A 21,011-nucleotide genomic window follows, 5' to 3' on the forward strand; every position below is an offset into this window, starting at 1 on the left:
TTTTCCCTTCAGGGAGAGAAGACACTGGGGTTTGGTGCAGCCTTTTGGGGAAAGTTTTCTTCCTCAAGTCCACGTTGTAAGGGATAGCTCTGCCCTGCTCACACACTGTCCCGATCTTTGAGGATGCCCATTCCAGGTCTGTGTGAGGATGGTTTGTTCTTTACAGTGCAATTACTAGAGTTTTGTCTCACTTATTTTTAAATGCTTCAATTAGTAGGAACTTGTGCTAATTCCTCTTCTTGGTTACTTGCAAAATCCACAGCAGAATTTTCTTGCTCTTGCAGGTGATGATAGGTGTCTTAGGACCTTTGGCATCCTTGCATAGAGGAAAGAGTTCTCAGTAGCTAATGCAACCTGATGATATAAGAAGGCCTCCAAGTGTAAATGCAGTTACTTAAGTTCAGTGACTACTGGCTGTGCCAATAGTTGAACGTATGCTCATGTGTTTTGCTGTGCTGTGGACTTGGTCTGGATGGATTTATTGCTGGTAATTTGAGGAAGGCACTGTAAGTGGGAGGTAAGGTAATACCAACTTGAATTCCTCATCCGTGAATTTCTCCTTCCAGGTCATGATTAAAAAGTGTTACAGATTATGCAAAAATTCAAAAGCTATTTGAATTTATAGGGTGAATAGAATAAATAGCTCCTTCATTCCCTTCCTCCCTCCTGATCCTCAGCTCCAGACAATGAAAATATCAACACAGAACAATATATTTCTGTGAAATCTCATATGGTATTACAAGGAGAGTGAAGGAAATATCTAAATGGCACAGAATGAAATACTCTATTAAAAAACACATGGTCTAAGACTGACCTCTTAGGTATCACTAGCACTGTATTTTAAATGATGCTAGCTAGTATTTTTCTTTCCTGTCCTTTAGCAGCTCTGATCTTCATATTATTTATTGCCAAAAAAGTTAATTTGACTCATGATTTTTTTTTAAAGGAAAGATTTTATTTGGCATTGGAACAAATGTTTTATTGAGAGGCTAATGTAGCTGTAATGCATGTATTGCTTTGAGTATACTGCAGCCATTTTTTAAATTGTGTCAAAAAAGGCAGCCATATCTTTTTTGACCAGATTTATTGTGCTGCTTATTGCTCAATAGTCTCTTATTTTCCAGATGTTCAGTAATTTATTTTTCTTAATATTTGTACCATTACGACTAGATACAGCAGTCAGACTTATGGGGGGTAATTTCTGGGACCATTCAATTTCTTGTTAATTGCTACTCATTTTTGTTATTATTATCAAAGCATCTAAAAGCCCCACCACTGATCAGGGCCCATTGTGCAAAGCACAATGTGTATATTTAGGAGGAGACAAGATTAAGCAGCCCAGTATAATAATACAACCTCCCCTTCTATTGAAAATGAGTATTTTGTTTTCCTCTAGTACTGTAGTTCTCCCAGTCCCTCACAATGAAGGAAGAATTATTGACATGGCAAATTCATTGAGTAACTCCTTTGATACACTACCATGAACACCATGCAGCTAAGAAAATGTATTTGTATCTCAGATAATCCCTCTCACATTCTTTCGCAATAGTTTGTACTGATTGGTGAGCAGATAAATGGATTTTCTTAATGTTTCTACTTAAGTATGAATTTTAGAAAGGGGATAAGCACCTTTCTGGAGGCTTTGTGAACACAAACCTACCCCCTCAGCTGCTGGTAGTGCATTTGCTGCAGTATGTCTTTACCTCACTCAAGTTGTCAGTTTTTCTGTTTGCCTCTGACTTCACTAGCTTGAACAGCGTAGTGAGAGGACCTTATTTCTGACAGCTTGTTTGAGGCAATCTAAAGGCTTGAAATGGAAGGCGCTGAAGGAGAACAGAGTTAGCCTAGTTGTGAGGCACAGGGTGATGGTAACAAATAAATGGCAGTGAAACACCGAAGTTATCTCTGGCTGGGCTTTGTTCTGCTGGGCCCAAAGCCTGGTTGTTTATAAGGTTACTCAGGCACCACTGCAGCTATTTGTGAACTGCAGGGCAGCTGCTCTTGTAGTGGTTTAATCCCGCTGGCAGCTAAACCAACCACACAGCTGTCCAGTTACTCCCCCGCCCCCATCCTCCTGTCCCCAGTGGGGTACGGGAGATAATCGGGGGAAAAAAAAAAAAAAGTAAAACTCATGAGTTGAGATGAAGACAGTTTAACAGGGCAGAAAAGAAAGATGATCATAAAATGAATAAATAGAATATACAAAAGTGATGAACAGCACAATTACTTACCACCCGGAGACAACGCTCCCCAAGACCCCGAGCTGCCCTGCTTTCCCGCCCACTCCCCAGTTATATACTGAGCATGACATCATATGGTATAGAATACCCTTTGGTCAGTTTGGATCAACTGTCCTGGCTGTGTCCTCTTTCAGCTTCTTGGGCACCCCTGCCTTCTCCTTGGCAGGCCAGTATGAGAAGCTGAAAAGTCCTTCACTGCTTGGCAACAACTAAAATGTTAGTGTCTTATCAATATTCTCATCCTAAATCCAAAACCCAGCACTATACCAGCTGCTAGGAAGAAAATTAACTCTATCCCTGCCGAAACCAGGACAACACCCTTTGACTCTATGACCTCTCTTTAATTTTGCCTTTGTTTTTGCCTGATGTTATGCCACTTCTATAGGCTGCTTGTGTCACCTGTATGAGGAACATCTCCAGATGACCACAACTGGGAACTAAACTGGACCCTGAGCAACTACCTGTGACACATACAAGTGGAGTTGTTTCACTGTGACCCTCAGTGCCTTAATTTAGAGCTAGGACCTCACAATCCCATGGTGGAGCCCTTTGGAGTAAAGATGCTGCTGTCTTTTTCTCTTAAACTCATGTTTTAAAGCTATAACCCATTTTGAGACGCAGAGGAAGGAGTTCCAGATTGTGACTCCCTAGTCAACTGCACAATGGGAGATGCCAGTTTGCCCAGACTTGGCATGAATACCATGCGGACAACTTAGCTTTGCTGCCAGCCCACAGAGCTTCACACTTGCTCCTTTTGATCATTGCTCTTTTATTTCTGTCAGTGGTACCCAACTTCTTCAGCCTTGCAATAATAACCTTAAGCTACTCACTAAGCTGTACCTTGCAATAACCAGAACAATTCTTAATACTCATGGACAGCTCTTGGGTAGCTCATGCATTACTCAGCCCATGCATCCGGGCAAGTCTGTGTGTCCTGAGGGACACCTAGGAAAGTAGGAAGCTATGAGCATGTGGCTGCTTGAAATAACTGCCTTTGGTCTGCTCCTGCTGAAGCAGACTAGAAAAAGTATTCTCATGGAAGAGGCCTGTGTTGGCTTCCCTGTTTCTCCTGAGAGCTTCTTGGAGTCAGCACCTGGGTACGTTGTGAGCCAGATGAATTTCTCCGGCAGCAGTGGTAACTCAAGAGATTTCTTAGATGCTCTGTGCCCCATGTGTCCCTAGGAGGAAGTGATGGGAGAGGCTAGCAAATATCCCAGAAAGGAGCCATGTAAATCTCCCAGGAGCTGGCCACAAATGCTCAGAATTGTTCTGGTGGGCTGTAGATCTTCATATTCCTGTACTGATACCCCTGGTTGCCATAGATTTCAAACCCACAATGCCAACAACGTGGGCGAAAAAATACTCCTCCTGAATAAATCTGGTGTGTGTTGACTATTGCTTGGCTATGTAATTGCTAGTGGGACCATCACCAAAAGCTAATGGCTGTCTTGATATTTCATTTCTGAGGCAATTTCCTTGGATGCAATGTAGCAAACTCCTTCAGTAAAGTGCCTCTATCATTGCTCATGCAGTTTGACCCAACATTAAGCTCCTTCTGGCATGGCAGTTGAAGAGTCTGAAAAATCTCTTGACTTGAAATCATGCCTAGTAACTCTATTAACCATGTTAAACAAGATGGCTGGGTTAAACAGTATGAATCTTCTCAAGTTTCTTTTTGTGAAAGGAACCTAGTACTAAGAGTTTCTCGTGGTCCGAGGAATGTATTTTCCACATCTGTAAATTTCACACAAGAAGGGGTGCAGTCATGTAGCAGCACAAGTTTTGTTCCCCACAACTTCTCAGTGGTGGTTTTGCATCCGTAATTAAGATGTCTGTTCCTACCACATAACTTGTTATATTATCTGCTAATGACTCAAACATTCATTTTTCTGACATGGAACCCAAGGATACCAGCATTATTTCTTACGAAAAGTACGAAACCGCGTGTCAGACCTCAGAAATATGTGGGATTTGCCTCTAAGTCAGGCCTGTATTCAAAAGCTAAGATGGACCACTTCCCTGTGTTGTTGTCAGGACCATAAATCAGACTGGCTGAATCCCAGGGCTAAGAAAAGCTGCTGTTCGTTATTGGACTCAGGTGGGTGGTAGCTTGCATTTTCGGAGAGTCTGGCTGAGGTGCTCATTTTGGTGAAAGAGCTGTGAACAGATTCCCAGTGCCCATGAGCAGCAGAGTTGAATCTCAACTAGCAGGGGTCAAAATGACAGCAGGGAATATTAAAAGTGTAAGTAAGTGAAAGGGTATTACTCTGTTTATTCCAGGACCTGAAAACATTGATCACAGGGGAGTATCCAAATGTTACTTTTGAAATGGGACTTGATTTCTGCTATTTTGCCTCTGACATGGTCTGTGAGCATTTAGGTATCATTCCTGCTGTACTGTTGAAAGTAGGGTCACCTCTTGCATTTTCAAAGAGCTCGTGTTGGCTAATAGCTTTCTCTAGGAAATGTGCCTCAGCCTGGAATCCTTTCAGCTGACCCTCTCTGGGCAGTAGGTATTTTTTCTTACTAGGAGATCTGGAAATGTGTTCAAGTGTACGTTCCCTGTTTTGTAGTGCACTGTTCAGTGCCAAATGCTGTATGCTTTACTTGTCTCAAGCTGTTAAATGTTGCTCTCTAAGGGTTTGGACTAATGTTAGTTTTTAATTCCCTCTCCTTTTCATTCTTTCTTTCTCCTTTTTTAAAAAAAATATTTTTAACTTGGAAGCACAACAAAATGTTTAGAAGTATTCTAGACCTTTTATTTTGTTACCCAGTTTCTGCACATAGAATTCTTATACAAAAGATTTTCAAATAATTGGTGATTAAGTCAAGAGCTGATTTATACATTTAGCCACCATGGCTAGACATTGGCAGCAGCAGCTAATTGGGACATTGCAAGGATATGACAAATATAATTGAGAGGTCGTCTGCCTATTAAAATCAACTGAAATTATTGTAAAATCACATAATGAAATTGTAGCTTGCTTTCTTGACATGAATCCCACTCTGGTTCATCTACTATTTGCCTGGCTTTGTACTTTCAATGGTTTTTAACCTTTCTTCTCCTTCCTCAGATTACCTGCTCTTTTTCCAGGACTGTAAAAGCAGCTGAAAACTGTAAGAATTTTTTCTGTCCTGTTTTTTGGTTTGTTCTGGGGGAGGGTGTGGGGGGGTGGGGTTTAAATTTTTTATTAAATGTTTCTAAACCTGTCTGACTGTAGCTGAAGATTCCAGAGTTCAGAGTCAGTTTCTTTCCTCTAGGGTGCTATACCCCTTTGACAAAATCTTTTACAGGTGACTCAGCCCAAGATACAGAAACACAGACAAATTAATTAATTAACGTGTGGAACAATTCCTCAAGTGCTGCTCATGTGCACTTTCTTACCCTGTGATAAGCAGGGGTGGTTTCCCTGCCTCTCAGTGGAGATGAGGCCAGCTAACCTCTGGTGGTTGTGGGAAAGGCTCAGCATGTGTGTGCAAGCCCTAATCAGAGAGCAGCCGGCTGGCTGGAAACGCACGCCCTAGTTTATATCGTGGTAACTATTCCTGTGCACGTCCCCCTCAGTATTTTTGGGACTATGCTTTTCCCTGGTTCCTGCACCTTGTCCCCATGCGGGGCTCATGTGGCTGGGATTTGTTTCTTGGCCAGCTGTGAAGATCTGCCACTGGGCTGAGCCTTCCTTCCTCCTACCCCCTCTCTTCTTCACCAGTACCTCATCTGCATTGACATCCTCAGCCTCTTCTGTTTCTCCTGGGTCCGAGGCAGCTGACTTCCCTTGGTTTCCTTCCCACTCAGACCACTGTCTGCCTTCCTCACCTTCCCTGCCATGCAGCGCTGTTGTGTTTGCTCTCCCCTGCTCCCTGCCCAGGAGAAGAGGTGGTCTCTGAGGGAGCACTGCAGATGTCCTAGCACAGCCTGGACGCTGTGCAGTGCCACTCCATCTTAGTGCCTTACAGGCGTGCTGGTGTGGACTCAGGAAAATCCATACATCACTCCATCATCCTCCTTTGTTCAACAGTCATTTTCTGACAGAAAAGCAACAGCTTTCTCAGTGCTGTAAATCCACTGAACTAGCAATAACTGTTTTATAGTTTTGCTGCCCTTGCTGTTAATGGAGAAGTGTTAAGTGTCTGTGTATTGTGGCCAAGAAGGCCAATGGTATCCTGGGGGCATTCAGAAGAGTCTGGCCAGGAGGCTGAGGGAGGTTATCCTCCCCCTCTACTCAGCGCTGGTGAGGCCACATCTGGAGTGCTGTGTCCATTTCTGGGCTCCCCAGAAATGTTCAAAAAAGTTGGGAAACTACTGGAGAGAGTCCAGTGAAGGGCTATGAGGATGATTAGGGGACTGGAGCATCTCTTATGAGGGAAGGCTGAGAGAGCTGGGTCTGTTTAGCCTGGAGAAGAGAGGACTGAGAGGGGATCTCATCAATGCTTATAAATATCTAAAGGGTGGATGTCAAGAGGATGGGGCCCAACTCTTTTCAATGGTGCCCAGCGACAGGACAAGGGGCAACAGGCACAAGCTGGAACACAGGAAGTTCCATCTCAACATGAGGAAAAACTTCTCCACTGTGAGGGTGACCGAGCACTGGGACAGGCTGCCCAGAGAGGTTGTGGAGTCTCCTTCTCTGGAGAGATTCAGAACCCGCCTGGACGTGATCCTGTGCAACTTGCTCTAGGTGATCCTGCTCTAGCAGGGGGGTTGGACTAGATGATCTCCAGAGGTCCTTTCCAACCCCTACCGTTCTGTGTGATTCTGTGATTCTGTATTCTTACTTGGCTACTAGTCACCCTTTCAATTTCTAGTGCAATTTTTCTTTTCACATTGAGAGCTGCTTATTATAAAACCAGACCAAGTATGCTCCAAGCTTTGAGGAGCCTTAAATATTATTATGACTTTTAGGGTATTCTAGCCTTTGCTGATATTGTTGCTTTCCATTGCAGCTAATTCTTTCTAGTCTGACTTTGCTAGTTGCCAGTCACCTCTGTGCAACTCTCCAGCCCTGATTGATAGGGATTTTTTAAGTGTTGTCTGCAAAGGACTGAGAGACAGAAGCAGGAATGGGGGTGACAAGAAGGACATGCAGGGTGAAGGGGACAGGCAGGAGAACTGAAGTAGGTGAGTGGCAGGGGAGTTGCCTCTGATGATAGTTGTCTTGCATGGGAGAGGAAATATTTTGTTTAATTGTTCATCTATGCTGCCTGCTGATATTTCAGGCATGTCAGTGGATATCTTCTCATAGGTATGTGGGCCTACACGTGGCAGAGAGTGTGGGGAGGCAATTGACCTTTGAAATCAAGATGATCAGCTATCAGAGGAAAAACAAGACCACTGTACTATCTGTTAATGTGGACATAGAACCATATTGGCCAACTCAGCCTTAGAGCTGTTTGAGACTATCAGGTGGTTCTGGGGCCGCCTTCTGCTGTCTTTGAGAGTATGGCTTGTATTACAGAATTGGAGGGGCCATTGGGAATGACTAGAATAACCCTGTTTTGTGTAAGAAAAGCCTAGGCAGTTTATGAACCTTTCAGCAATGTGAAGACCTGTTCACAAGCTTGCGAGAAGGACAGATGTTTTCAAAAGCCTGAAGGTAACTCTGGGCTGGGGTGATCCCATGGAGATCATGACATGTCCAGCTGGCCATGATGCCCACCCCCATTTCCCAAGCTGTTGCCCAGGGACTCAAGGGGAGGAAGGGTTTAAATAGAAGAGGGTCAGGTTGTCTCAGCAAAAGGATGTCAGCAGAAAAATTCCCTCTCCCACATCCCAGATAAGTTTGAAGCTCCAAGAACTTAATTTCCACCTCAAAAGTGGTATTGGTTGACTACTCTGCTGTAGAGCTTCCATAAGACTATAGGTGGGATTGGGAATCTCTGGTGAGCCACCTTGCAAAATCAACAGAAGAAATGATCCATTAATGTATTGCTCACAGCACTGCCCGCTTCCCCGTGTCCTACCCATTGTACAGGAAGCGTGCAGCAAGCAAGGACCAAATGGGCTCTGGCAGGTGCCTCATAACCCAGTGGGCCCAGTCAAATTGCCCCCCAGCTCTCCTGTAGAGGCTGCTTCAGCTGCTGCCACTAGAAGGGGTTAGGTGAACCAGTACTAAGTTTTCACTAGCCAGCTAGCTTGTGAATAATTTATAGTTTCTTGTTTCATTTGTGTATTAGTTGGTTGTTTAGCTGGTCTGGCAGATAAGCAGGAAATAACTGTGTAGCGATACTCCCTTAGGCACAAAGTATTTGTCCATCTTTCCCACTCTAACATAGCACTGAGGATGACAAGCACTATAATACCTCACCTAATGCTATTCATTCTTAGATGGCAAAGGGATATTTCTGCTTATCCTGCTATGCAAAAACTCTCACAGGAGATAAATGTTTGCTCTTATCAGCAGGGTTTACTATGAAAAATGGATATTGCTTGCAATAAACTAAGCTTTTTATTCTTTTGCTTAAATTTCATGTACTTTAGGCCTTTGTTAATGAGACGCATACTGAGAATTTCAGTGGTGTTAAATATGCTCAGTTGCCACTAACTATGCATGAATGTGAGTCTCTCATGCTTTTAAAGTTCAGCCCTTAAAGGAGCATGTATGTAAACAAACGCATGCAGTGATAAACAGTGAAAAAGAAGTATGTGAAAACTGGCTTCACTTCTGTTCTCCAGATCTGTATGCAGCGGAAGTGTTGGCTTCTCTAAAATTATTGGTACCTGGAAATCTCATGCAAGAGATCAGCTGGGTGACTTTCCTGATCTCTCCTATTCCAAGATTAGATGCAGTGGACTGTTGCAATGCAGCTGGAGGTGATAAATTTGTGTGTCACTCCGATTAATTCTTCAGCCAGAAGGACGAAAGGACTTAGGATGGAAGCATTTTTAAACATGAGTCACCCAGACACAGTGATGATTTTCTGTTCATGCTGTGCAGGATCTACTTTCTGCTAGAAAACACAAACATGGAAAACATAGATTAATCTCTATAAGAAGTAATTTTTGCCAGTTCTAAGGGCTGTACTTTTCCAATACTAGGTTTTCCAATATTACTGGAATTATTCCAGTGTTTTCTGAATATTTGAAAAATGGTAAATTTTAAGTATATTGAAATAGTTTTTATATTACTGAAATGCAATGAGGTGGGCACCCAGCTTGAACAACAAAACCAAAAGAACCTTGGTTCCACCTGGGTGGTCCAAGTTAATCTAATGGAAATCATGTGAACATGTTGTAAGATAAGAATAACCCCTAATACTCCCCATGTCTGTCAGGATGGGAGAGGAGAAAGCACTTAACTGACCCAGACCTTCAACTGTTGAAGCTTGCATTGGGACAGCTCTTAAAGAACCAAGGTTGTAAAGTCAGGTATCATGAAATCAAAAGTCAGTTTGCTTCCTCTTACAGTGATTAGAACTAGACTGGAAGATTCCTCCCACAGTTGCTTTCAGGGTTGGTTGGCCCATGGGCAAGGCCTATGTGATCCAAAGCCTGATGGTTGAGTTACTGGCTTGGCACATAGGAAATTCGGTTTCAAGTTCCTGCTTTGCCCAAAGCAGACTTGATGTTTTTCATGCCAAACCGTGCTTCAGTCTGGGTGATTTGAATTTAGGACTCCACTTGCCAAACTTGATACCACAACCATCAGTGTATGGGGCATTTGTCTTGAAATGGAAACACTACCATTAAAACCCTAGCACTGCTGACAAAGCGACCTACTTAGATGAAATGGTGTTCATTGATGAAGGTAATTTCTTAGATGGAATTACTTTCTTCAGAATAGAGCCGTTCTGGGCCTGGTGCTAGCTGAAATACAAATGACCTGTTGGAAGCTGGGAAGAGTCAGTGAAGAACCAGGTGGGAAGAGCTCTTGACCCCTGAGATCGTCCATAGCCCAGGACAATTTTTAAGAGGAGAAACACCAAACAACTGCAAGTCAATTGATCATCTGTCCCTTGGTCCAGTGCATTAACACAGTCCTTCCTTTGTGCAAAGGAACAGGCCACCTCATCTTTTATAGCTTTGCAGACTGGCCAACCTGATATAGGTGGCCTACTAAGTGGCAGATAGATCAATCTGAAGCCAAGCTATTTTGTGGTGAAATTCATTAGTATGAGTTGTCTGTCCTAACAATAAATCATGTCTGGACAGATCCTGAAGTCCTCTCTCAGTCTGTTTTTGTTCAGCTTTTAGTGAGGCAAAACTACTGTTGAAGCCAAGATAATTTTCTTCTCTCAGTGGAAAATGGCAATGATGTCAGGATTTGGCCTGGTAAAATAATGATAATTTTCTGCATTTTACAAGATCTGTTTATATGATAACCTCAATCTATTTAAAAGATGTTAATCAGGCTTCAGTACCTGTGTGTGAGCTGGATGGCAAGTGGCTGTTTTTGCAAGCTAAGGCAGAAGGAAGCTAAGGGCTGCATCTGTGGTCATGTCATGTGCTGACAGCCTTTCAGTCATTTTTGCCAGTGGTTGGTCTATTGGCTTCAATTGACTTGCCTCAATGTCGATGAGCCAAGGAAAAAAACATGAGGAGGTGTGTGTATATATATTGTATTTATATATTTATATATAAAATGGTGGCTCAGCATATCCATATACAGGCGGGTTTTAGAGAAAAATGTAATGACTCAAAGGGCCAATTTTAACTTTGCTAAAAGCAGCTAAATGATGCCCCTGCCCTACATTAAACTATGCTGTGATCAAAGAGGGCAGATGCCAAGTACTTGTGGTTTTACAGCTTTCAAATAAATATTGCTCAACCTCATAAAAAAGAGCATGAGAACAGTGAGTGAATTTTTCCTTTTTTGTTTGTTTGTTCGTTTATTTATTTATTACCACTATTCTTTACAGGTAAGGGGGTATTGCTGCTGCTCCTTCTCAGGGTGTCTGCAGAGCATTCAGCTGTGAATGCCGCTTGACCTCAAATCCAGTTAATTTAGGTTGGCATGCTCGATCGCAAAATGTTTTATGGGCTGGCAGATAAAGCGCCCTGGCAGATTTGCCATGGAGCTGCAAAGTTCCATACCCAGCTGAAACTTTTTTTAATTCAACACTGTCATTTTTAAATAACAGTGCAATTGCAAAACAAATTGGCAGGTACTTATGAACTGAATACTGCCTGGGGCTCTGTCTTTTCATTTTGCTGACCAATGTGCCTGGTCTTCAATTTAGAAAAACACCCAGTAGTTAAAAAGCACTGGTGAAACCTTGTAATGCAGAGCTAACCGCATTGTTCATGAAGAGGGAGATGCTTGCTCTGACTTGTTGATCCTTACAAACCAGTTAGCTTCATGGTGGAGGGCAACGTTTAAAAATACAAGTGCTCCACCGTCTCTATCTATTACAGCAACCACCTGAACAAGAACCTTCTTTGCAAAGTTTAAGCATTCTGCCCAAGGTCCTATGTGAAGCTTCAAGGAATTTTGGAATATTAAACTGGAAGGGCCCTGTTGGGTCACTGACTCCCAGTGCTCTGCTATCTTGAGCAATCACCTCATATGATCTCTTTCCTGGACAGTAGATTGCATCAGATACGTGTGGGCCGTCTCCTAGAAATCAACATAACTCATGAAGCTGATCTGTGCAGCTCCAGCTCTTACTGTGTGGCTTTGTAAAAGTCCTTGCTGCTTTACCTATACATTTGCATTGCTGTCTCCCTAAGCATAGTAACCAGAGGTTGAACAGGATGTTTAAAACAAGTAGAGGCATTCAAGTTATATCTCACAGAGTCCTGCATCACCACTGCATGAAGCCTTCCATGAAGGCTGTCAGTCTTCTATCAGTCAGTCTATGAATTAATCAGTTAATCTGCCCATAAGCCAAGGTGATATGTAATGATATGACCGAAAAGCCAAAAATAAAGTGCTGTGTTTGCAAAGTTGCCTCACATGGGTTTTGATGACCCAATGGAGGATGCAGCTTTCATTGGCTGGGGTCTTCAGCTGCTTGTCTTGTAGAATCAGAGAATAGAATCATGGAATCATTTAGGTTGGAAAAGACCTTTAAGATCATCAAGTCCAAGACAGAACCCAGGAAGATCCAATAATAGCCTCTTTGAAGACATTTCAGGTGCCATGAACCAGGATGATCCAGGTGTGGATCTACCAGAAGAAGGAGCACCTCAAAACAATGTAATTTGCCAGCCATTAGCCCTGAGTGACATTCACATACCTTATGGTCATATGTCATATGGTGTGGGCCTGAACTGTGCCCTGTTTAGTGGGCATTCTCTTTTCACACAATTTACTCTGCAATGCAGCCACAGAAGAAAAGGTGCCTTGCAAACTTTGTGAACATCTCCAGTCACGGGACACTGTGAGTTACACCACTGAGATGTGATGTTGAGCTGTGGGAACAAGGGGAGTATATCTATATGTTATGGTTTTCCACTTACATGTGAGCTCTCCAGATCTTATCATTCACTGTGGCCATGATAAATCCTGTTGTGGATGCTTTGAGGATGGTGTCTTTGACTGCTTAGGTAATGGAGTCACTTCCTTAAGGGAGATGTGCCAACACCTCTACTTCCTAGTTAACACTGCAGTAAAAGCTGTTGTAGTCTTTGGGCCACTGGCATTATAAGTGATCTATTTCTGAACATTGTATGGAAACTTGAGTCTGCCATCCATCAATGGAGATAGAAGCATAAGGATATTTTCCTCAAGAAGAGTTTCAAATAAAGCACTAGGTACTCTAACCCAGGACAGAAGAGGCAGGATAACACAAAGGACTCCCCTTGCTTCTTTTGTATCAGCTGAGGGCACCAAAACCCATTTGGAAAACCGTGTGAGAGGCTCCTCTTCCCAATTCACAGCATATCTAGAAGCAGTGAAGAATCCAGTCAGAATATGATTCTTCAGAATTTTTGAAAGTCCCTAGTACTTGCTGCTGGTATCTATATTTACTCCTAAAACCAGAGGGGATAAGCTACTTTCCCTATTCCAAAAAAACCCCATTGTGTATTCATCTCGAGTGAATATGTCTTCAAGACTACTGATTTTTCAGAAGGGCTTTGCTCACTCTAAAAGTCAATTGCATGTAAAATATAAGTGGAGACAGGCAGCATCATTAGTTCCTCCTCCAGAAAAATGACCTCTGTAGCCATGAGAAGAGGAACTCAACTTGAAAGGAGAAAAATATACAGTTTCCTGACATAAAAATCTATGTGAATAGAAGATATCCCAGACAAAAAGATGCTAGTCATCGTCTTTCAGCAGGACAGAGATGTTTGTGAGAATATTTGGGCAAGAATTTTATGGTTGTGTAGGATGTTGAGGTTTTGGTCACCTGGTGTGTACTAGTCATTTTGTTAGCACTGAAAGAAATCTCTGGATATACTTCTTCATTAATTCAGTTATGTCGGTCCTTGTAATCATGAAAGTTCATGCAGTGTGTTACGACTCTGAGAAAAGTTAAGGAACCCATTGCTTTTTAAGGCAAAATCTTTTGTTTCATGGCTTTCTCAGAAATGCGAATCATCTAGCATTGGGTGAGTCTTTTGGTCAGTTGTCTCTACACGTTGACCAGTTCAGCTGATTTATGGCCACATGAACCCTTTTTGAAATTTCTGGCTAAGCACCATAAAAGATTGTTCTAAAACAATCTTCGAGGTTTTGAGTCCTTTTCCTTCTCTAGGGAAGGGAAGCTCGTATAAATGTGGTTATTCTGGGAAAGCCGATGGTTTTAATTTCTCTCCCAAGGGGGTAGAGATGTCTTCCAAACCTAGCATTGGGAAAAAAGGCCAAAGGACTACCTCAGGAAAGAAGATACAACTTGGGAGGCTGGTCTGCATTTTCTCTTTCCAAAGCTTTTTGAAGGAGAAGCTACGAAGCTGTGAATATCTGGAACTCTGTCACCTGGACACTTTCTTTCCTTTGCAGGGATCTTTCTTGCAAGTGAAATATTAGAAGCTAGCGAAATCATTCCAGTGCACCCACGCTGAGTGGGTGGAAGACGTATGTGAAAATTAACTGTATTATTTGGAAGCTTCTCTGTATGCTTCTTGCTTTCCTTGGCGGGGGGCAGGGGGGGCGGGCGGGGGGGAGGAAAGACCTAGAACTGTTTGGTCCTATATTTTTTTTTTTTCCCTCATTAATTGCCCTCAGTAAGATTTATCAACCATTTCTGTCCAAGCAGTGTGCTAACACATACTCAAAACCAGTTCTGTTCCGAGGGCAGGCTGGTACTTGCTGGCAGGTAGGACATAGAAAATTTCCGTAGCTCTCAGTTTTAGGCTCTTTTCACACTACTCTGGTATTCCCAACAAACCCCTCTTGCGCATCTCACATGTCAGGCATATCAGCACACACCAGAATTCTTGTTTTTACAAGTATCTCAAAAGCCTGATACCATGTGCACTCATTGCTCTCCCCATCTTACACTGTGTGAAGCTCTTCAGAAAGCCCAGCTTTGCAGCCAGGTGGTTCTCTTGCCCTGGCTTATCAGGCAATGAAACCATTGCTTCCCTCTGCCTTGAAAATAGGAGCCAAAATGTCCTTGTGGCTGCTCCCCTAACAGGCTCAAACTACCTCATACTGTAAAGAACTCTTCCTTTGCTGATGCTCTGAGTGTGACACCAAGTGATGTGCTGAAAAAGAGTGAGACTACTTGTGCTTTTTTCAAAAGGTTAATCATTTTGCTGACCTGGGGCTTTAGTCATAACGTGGAGACATGGGCTATCCTGTAAACAAGGGATCAGATTGCTCTAATGGCATCTCATTTATGAACTGGAGAGGTTGGCTGCAGATGAAGAAATTGAGAAACATAAGAAAAGTAACAAATACATAGGTCTTAGCAAATTGCTGTTGTTACTGAGGTTGGCATGCCTAGCTGCAAATTGGGTCAGTGGTTCCCTCCTGGCCCAATCATGCAGAAGCAATTAAGGCACTAAGTAGATGGGGGTATTAGCCTCATGCAGTCTTAATGCTGAAAGAATATTGTATGGCCTGTGTACTGCAGGGTAAACAATCCCGATCTTCTCTTCCATTCTTAAAATCCAAGGCACTGACCTTCTCAAATGCATGACTCATCTATTGCCAGGAAGGTGAAAGTCCAACTATTAATGAGTTGCTTCATTGTATACCGCCTTCAAAGCCAGGCCTCTGCAATCAGCTCAGCTGAACGCTTTGGACATCTTCCCATCGCTTGATCCTAATCATAGGTCTGCACCTGGTCCAGATTTCTGTTTGGGACAATATGTTAAAAATTCATTGTTGCACTTTTTTTCCTTTTAATTGACTTTTTCTTCCCCTCTGAGTTAAATGAATGCTTTCTAGGATGAGAACTGGACGACGTCAGTGGAATGAATTGTGCGGGAGAGCCACAGGCACGGGTCATATTCAGGAGAACGCAGGAATATCCAGCTGTATCCTGCTTGCCTACTTTGATGTCTTTGGCTGAGAGAGTGACACGTGATTCAGACCACCTACTCTCCAGGCCCTGGCTCCCTAGTTGGTCAAAGGGGAGAAGAAATGATGAACCCAGTACAGCACACCTGTAGCATTCCTCCTGCCTCCTTCTTCACTGAATGCACAGGCAGCAGGCATTTGGCAGCCCTGGGCACTACATAGTTTCATGTGTTTGTCCCATTCTTGATCTTAAACACTATAAGTATGGGCCTGCATCCATCTGAGGCACCCTAGGATGCAGTTTGACGTACATCTTGCTATGAGCACGCTGTGTTTGTGGTTTGCCTTGCCATTTCTGAATAGGACTAGATGATGATGTGTATGCTTTACCTACAAGCATTAGGCAGTGTGAGGACAATCTCCACCTGGCCTGGTGGGACCAGCTCTGGAGATTAATGTGTCTGAGGTAAATCCAGGCAGCACGTCAACTTTCTGCACACTATATTAGGGTTTTTCATGTTGGTTTGTTTTAAACCCTCCTTGGGGTTTTGTGGATTTTTTTTTTTTTTTTTTTTTCAAGTGGGAAAGGCATCAGGAGGCATGGAGAGGCTGAGAAAGCACTTTGGAGGTGACACTCACACTTTATTCTTCAGCCTTTGGAAGTAATGGGGACTTAGATCTCCATTGTAAGCATCTCTGTGTACTTGCAAGTGAAGTGAGTGACAGAGAAAACTGCTATAACAACTGTGGGCATGAAGGAAATCCATAGTCAAAGGCAGCTTATCGGCTAGGGCTTGCCCAGCTGCTAGTTATCATCCATGTTGCATCTGGCTTTTCACAGTACATCTGTTTAGCATAAATAACTTTTTTTTATTGGTGTCCTATGGTACATCCAAACAATGAACAGAAGAAAAAAGAGAAACTGTAAATAAATTTTACAATGTCAGTAAGAGCATTCACATTAAGAGAAACTATTTTGAGTGAATGCCAGTTCTTAATAAATTGCTATTATTCTGGTGTTTTTACAAAGACCACAAGGAAAAAAAGAAGAAAAAACCCAGAAACGATTGAAAAATGGAAACGCTGAATGTCACTGCTCAATCACTCCTTTTAATAATAAATACTTCTAGGCTGTTCTCCTAGCAAATGAGGTGCCAAGATTTTTTTTTGTCTTTTGGTGTCTATCTGAAAGCCAGGGGCATAAAAAAAGACTATGAGTCAGCTGGCTGAGCTCCCTTTCCTAAATGCTCCCTGGGCAGCTGTGTTTCAACCCATATTACCAGCCCCGGGTCTGAGCAGGCTTTCTGACACCTTGGGGCTCACCTGCCCAGCCCAGCACTCTGCAGAGGTGCCTGCACTGGCTCCAAACCCATGAGCTCAGCTCTCAGAAGCAGGAGAGCCCTGCTGCCATTGCCCAGCTCGTGTGTCACACTAAGGACCAGCAACACTTCTTAAGACAGCAGGATTTGCTAAGAAGGATGCCTACGGTCTTAGTTCCCAGTTACTGACGCCTTGTTTGTTGTAATTTCTCAGAAATGGGACCTTACAGTCCACTTTACCAAGAACTCTGCTCAACCATCCAAATCTCCCCCTGGAGCTAAAACTCACCCTTTCTGAAACATTATCTCCTGGGTACTCTTGGTTTAACTCTGTAGGACCGTGTGGACTTTGGAAGGAAATTTCTAGATCTCTGTATCAATGAGGCTCCATAATTGTGGGCAGCATACTGCACAGCAAGAGTAGTCTTTTCCCATAGAGTTCCTGTCACTGAACATCATGGAGATAGGGGTTCACATTTCAGGGGTCCCAGCAAATCTTTTTTTTTCCTCTTTTTTAAAAATTTTTTTAAGTGATCAGGCTATTTTATCTGTGTCTATTTTACAGCCCCTCATGTGTTTCCCTCAGTGAATTCCTGTCTGCAGGGATTCTGGGCAGCTGCTATCTTTGCCTGGCATCTCCACACCTAGAGGAGCTGTTTGCTGGTAAAAGCCCCTGGCACCACAGAAGTGGGGTACATGATGTGTGGCTGTCCTGGAAATCTTACCTTAGAAATATGGATGGCCCATCTGGTGTTGGAAAATCAAGTGTCAGGCTGACCATGACAGATGCTAATTGAAGGTCATGGCCCAACAAGGCAGGCAGGAGCAGGGGCATACTGGAAATAATGCCAGAGGATGGGGGTCTCAAGCCACAGTGGTGCCATCAATTTTCCCTTCAAGGGTTTGCAAACCTTGAAGATACATTACTTGCAACATTACTCACTGCTGCTTTGTTGGGGAGGATTTCCTGGGCAACATGGCCGTGCTCCTGCATGGTGTTACAGATGGCACTAAGGTCTGGGGAGATCAGAGACCTACAGATGAGGAGAAGTTGGGCTGTATTCCAGTGACACAGTCACTGGTAGCTTGGGACAGTCCAGGGAAGACCTTGCCATCTTCTCTCTTTCTGATGTGGCATCTGGATCCGCACCGAAAAAGTCTGGGGTTTCTGCAGAAAAGGCAGTTTTGCCAACAGTGAGAGGGCTCGTCCTCCAGCAGTGTGAGGAAGCCAACTCTCCTGGTCATGGTCTGCTGTACCCACCACAGCCTGCCAGCCAAGGAAGCGGGCCCGGGGCCTGAAGGAGCTCTTTTGCGTTTTTGCACACCCCAGAAGTGCTTTTATAATGAAATAAGGCCAGAGCCCAGTGAGCCAAAGGGAATTAGAGGTGGTGTTGTATGTGCTCACACGCTTGCTTCATGGGGCAATCTTAATGAGTAATTGATTGCTAATTACATGTGCTGCTTTGTGGTGAAACATCATGGTACTTTTTGATATTGATCAAGAACGGAAAGTTTCTGTTGTGCTTATTTTTAAAAAACTTTTGGCCTGCTGATCTGTATGGGGTATTTTGTGCCTGATTAATTTAACGTATTGTCTTGGGTGAGTGTTGATTTACTTGCTGAATTCAAGATCAATTTTAATGAAGCTTTTAGTGCGTGCTGGTTTGGGGACACAGGGTGCCATGTTATTGGTTTGTCTAGATCGCTTACTGTTTTGTTAAACTTCAGTAAGACAACTTCTGGCATAGTGACAGCTTCCCACTTCCCTACAATTGTGTAGACAAAACCAGAGCTTAAACAGACAACAAACTTTATTAAACTCACATGTACATACATGACAAGTAGAAACGTTAGAGCAAGCTAGTCTGACCTACGGGCCAATAGCAACAAAAAGTATATTCTTTTTTAACTCCCAAACCAGGTGCAATCTGGGAAATGGCAACTGCAGTTGAAACGCCAGGCTGTAAATTAAAAGGGAAAATAAAATGTAGACATCATCAAGGATATTAATATCTGCTCCATTCTTCATCACCACTGTTTCCCTCCAGCCTTTCTCTTTTCCTCCATCTGGGGCAGGACAATGCCGTCATAACAGTCTTTCTGGAAGAAGGATGAGGCAGTGGCTCAGAGTGCTGGGAAATGCCTCATGGAGCTCCGTGTAACCAGGACATACAGCTGGGATGCTGCTGGACTTCCAGTGTGCAGCTAGCCATGGCTCTCAAGGTGCTGGGGCCTCCCCAAGTACTACGAGTCTGTTGTGGAAGTGCTCAAACCTGGAGGGCTTGTGATGGTATTGCAACCACGACTACCTCTATTGATGCAGCTGAAACTCTGGCATTTGTTTTTTTCCTCTTCAGCAGGATATGGCTGTGCCCCCTGGATCAGCAGCTGCATGTTTGGAAGAACATCCTGCTTGGACAGAGCAGAAGTTAACTAGGACTTTTGGAGCTGGTAGTGGTTATACTGGGAGCAGACCAAGGGGAATATTTGCTTTCCAATTCCAAACAGGAAACTATAAGCGGATCCAGCTTGCAGGGAGTGTGGTGTGGGAGGACGCACAGAGACACGGGAACAGGGAGACGCAGGAATGCTGGTGGAGGACTTTTCCACCCTTGAAATGCATGGCCAGGGTTAGCTTGCCATAGCAGAGAGGTAAATCATGGCTCTATGCCTGGGACTGGAGAGCACCTGTGAGCTGCTCTCACCTTGGGAAAAGGCATTTGGCCCTTCCAGGGTAGACAAGTGGGTGCTGCTGGCAGGAACGTGAGCATCAGTTCTTTCTCATTCTTTAGAGAAGACACAAACTAACTTGTCATGCTCTCTTTAATTTGATTTTGTATGACAAACAAGCCCAACTGTTTAATGTCCTGTGTGCAAGAAGGAGAAAGCAATTATTATGTTATTTGAGGGGAAAAAGCCATTTGCTTCACTTCTGTAAGCACAACATGAATTGGCACTTACAGGGTCCAAAGCACTACAGAATTTTCTACAGTATCAGGTTTCAGAATGCTGATGTTTCTTTTCCAGAGAGATTTAATAGCAGGATGAGACAAAAGGATATGCAGCAGGCCTGAAAGGTCCTTCCTCTCCTGAGTAGGCCCCATCAAGCCAATGGGTAAATGTCTGCAGAAGAGGACCACACTGAAGTTCTGTTGGTAGGTGAACAGCAATGCTTGCCAAATAAGGCACCCCATTCAATTTGTTTTCAATGATTTAAAACTGAACTAGAAAATGTGAATCCAGGCAGGAACTTGACGTTTAAATTATACACTTGAGATGACTGAGCCTTTTTTTTTTTTTTAATACAATTAAAAAAAAATATAATCCTGAGGGATGTGAAAGGAGTTAGGGCACGGAGATGACTTGAAAACAGAGCCCTTTCATATGCTGCTTGACATTTCAGTAATTCTTCAAGCAGAATTTTTTACTTCTTTTAAATGTAGAGTTTTCTTAGCCAAGTTTGCAGCATGAGAAGACTGAAGTTTAATCTTTCCAACATACACAGTCTTGGTATAGAGATAGCTTTTTTCTGTATGTTTTTGCTGCTACCTGTGTACACATATAACTGCCTGGCTTCAAGCCCAGGAGATACTAGCATTAGAAATATTGCAGATGATGCAGTACCTAAGGCATTTGGCTATGTCATAGACGCAGGTGATGTTGAGTGAGAGGGATATATAGATACAAAATTAAAGTGTAATTTACATATTGGATATTTACAAACTATATGATATATACATAGCATATATAAAATTAAAAATAAGTGCGTTTAAGAGTGTTTCTAGTAATAACCTGCCTCATCATTAACAAGGTTAGCAAGAAATTGGTGCAAATTTTCTTCTTAATCAACAGTGCTAGGAAAGAATGATTAATTTAATAAATATATATCAATAGTGAAAATAGTGACTTAGGCATCAGGGGATTAACCTGGGCCTCAGATGCTCTCTCTTCATTTCCCTGCACTGGTAGACTCTTCTTGAATGACTGCTGATAGTATCAGTTCAGTGTTTGAGTATCTGACTTGTTAAAATCAATGAAAGGCAATGTTTGAGGGTGTTGCCAGGGAATGCAGGAGTGAAGAATATTCAAGTGGTTCTCCA

General features: G+C 43.0%; 1 protein-coding gene across 3 annotated transcripts in view; it reads left to right on the plus strand.

Annotated features, from left to right (window-relative positions):
• The first annotated feature begins 209 nt into the window (after positions 1–209).
• KCNE2 (potassium voltage-gated channel subfamily E regulatory subunit 2) overlaps positions 210–21,011 on the plus strand; it is a 70,527-nt gene continuing 49,725 nt past the window's right edge. Inside the window, exons 1-2 of one of the 3 annotated variants that reach the window (XM_075771363.1) lie at positions 17,746–19,362; positions 19,939–20,066. The gene's annotated coding sequence lies outside the window, so the exon portion shown is untranslated. Of the gene's footprint in view, positions 518–17,745; positions 20,067–21,011 lie in introns of those variants that run through there. The other 2 variants (XM_075771324.1, XM_075771355.1) reach the window with 2 other exon arrangements.

Source organism: Balearica regulorum, chromosome 1, assembly GCF_011004875.1.
Source record: "Balearica regulorum gibbericeps isolate bBalReg1 chromosome 1, bBalReg1.pri, whole genome shotgun sequence".
Classification (NCBI taxonomy): domain Eukaryota; kingdom Metazoa; phylum Chordata; class Aves; order Gruiformes; family Gruidae; genus Balearica; species Balearica regulorum.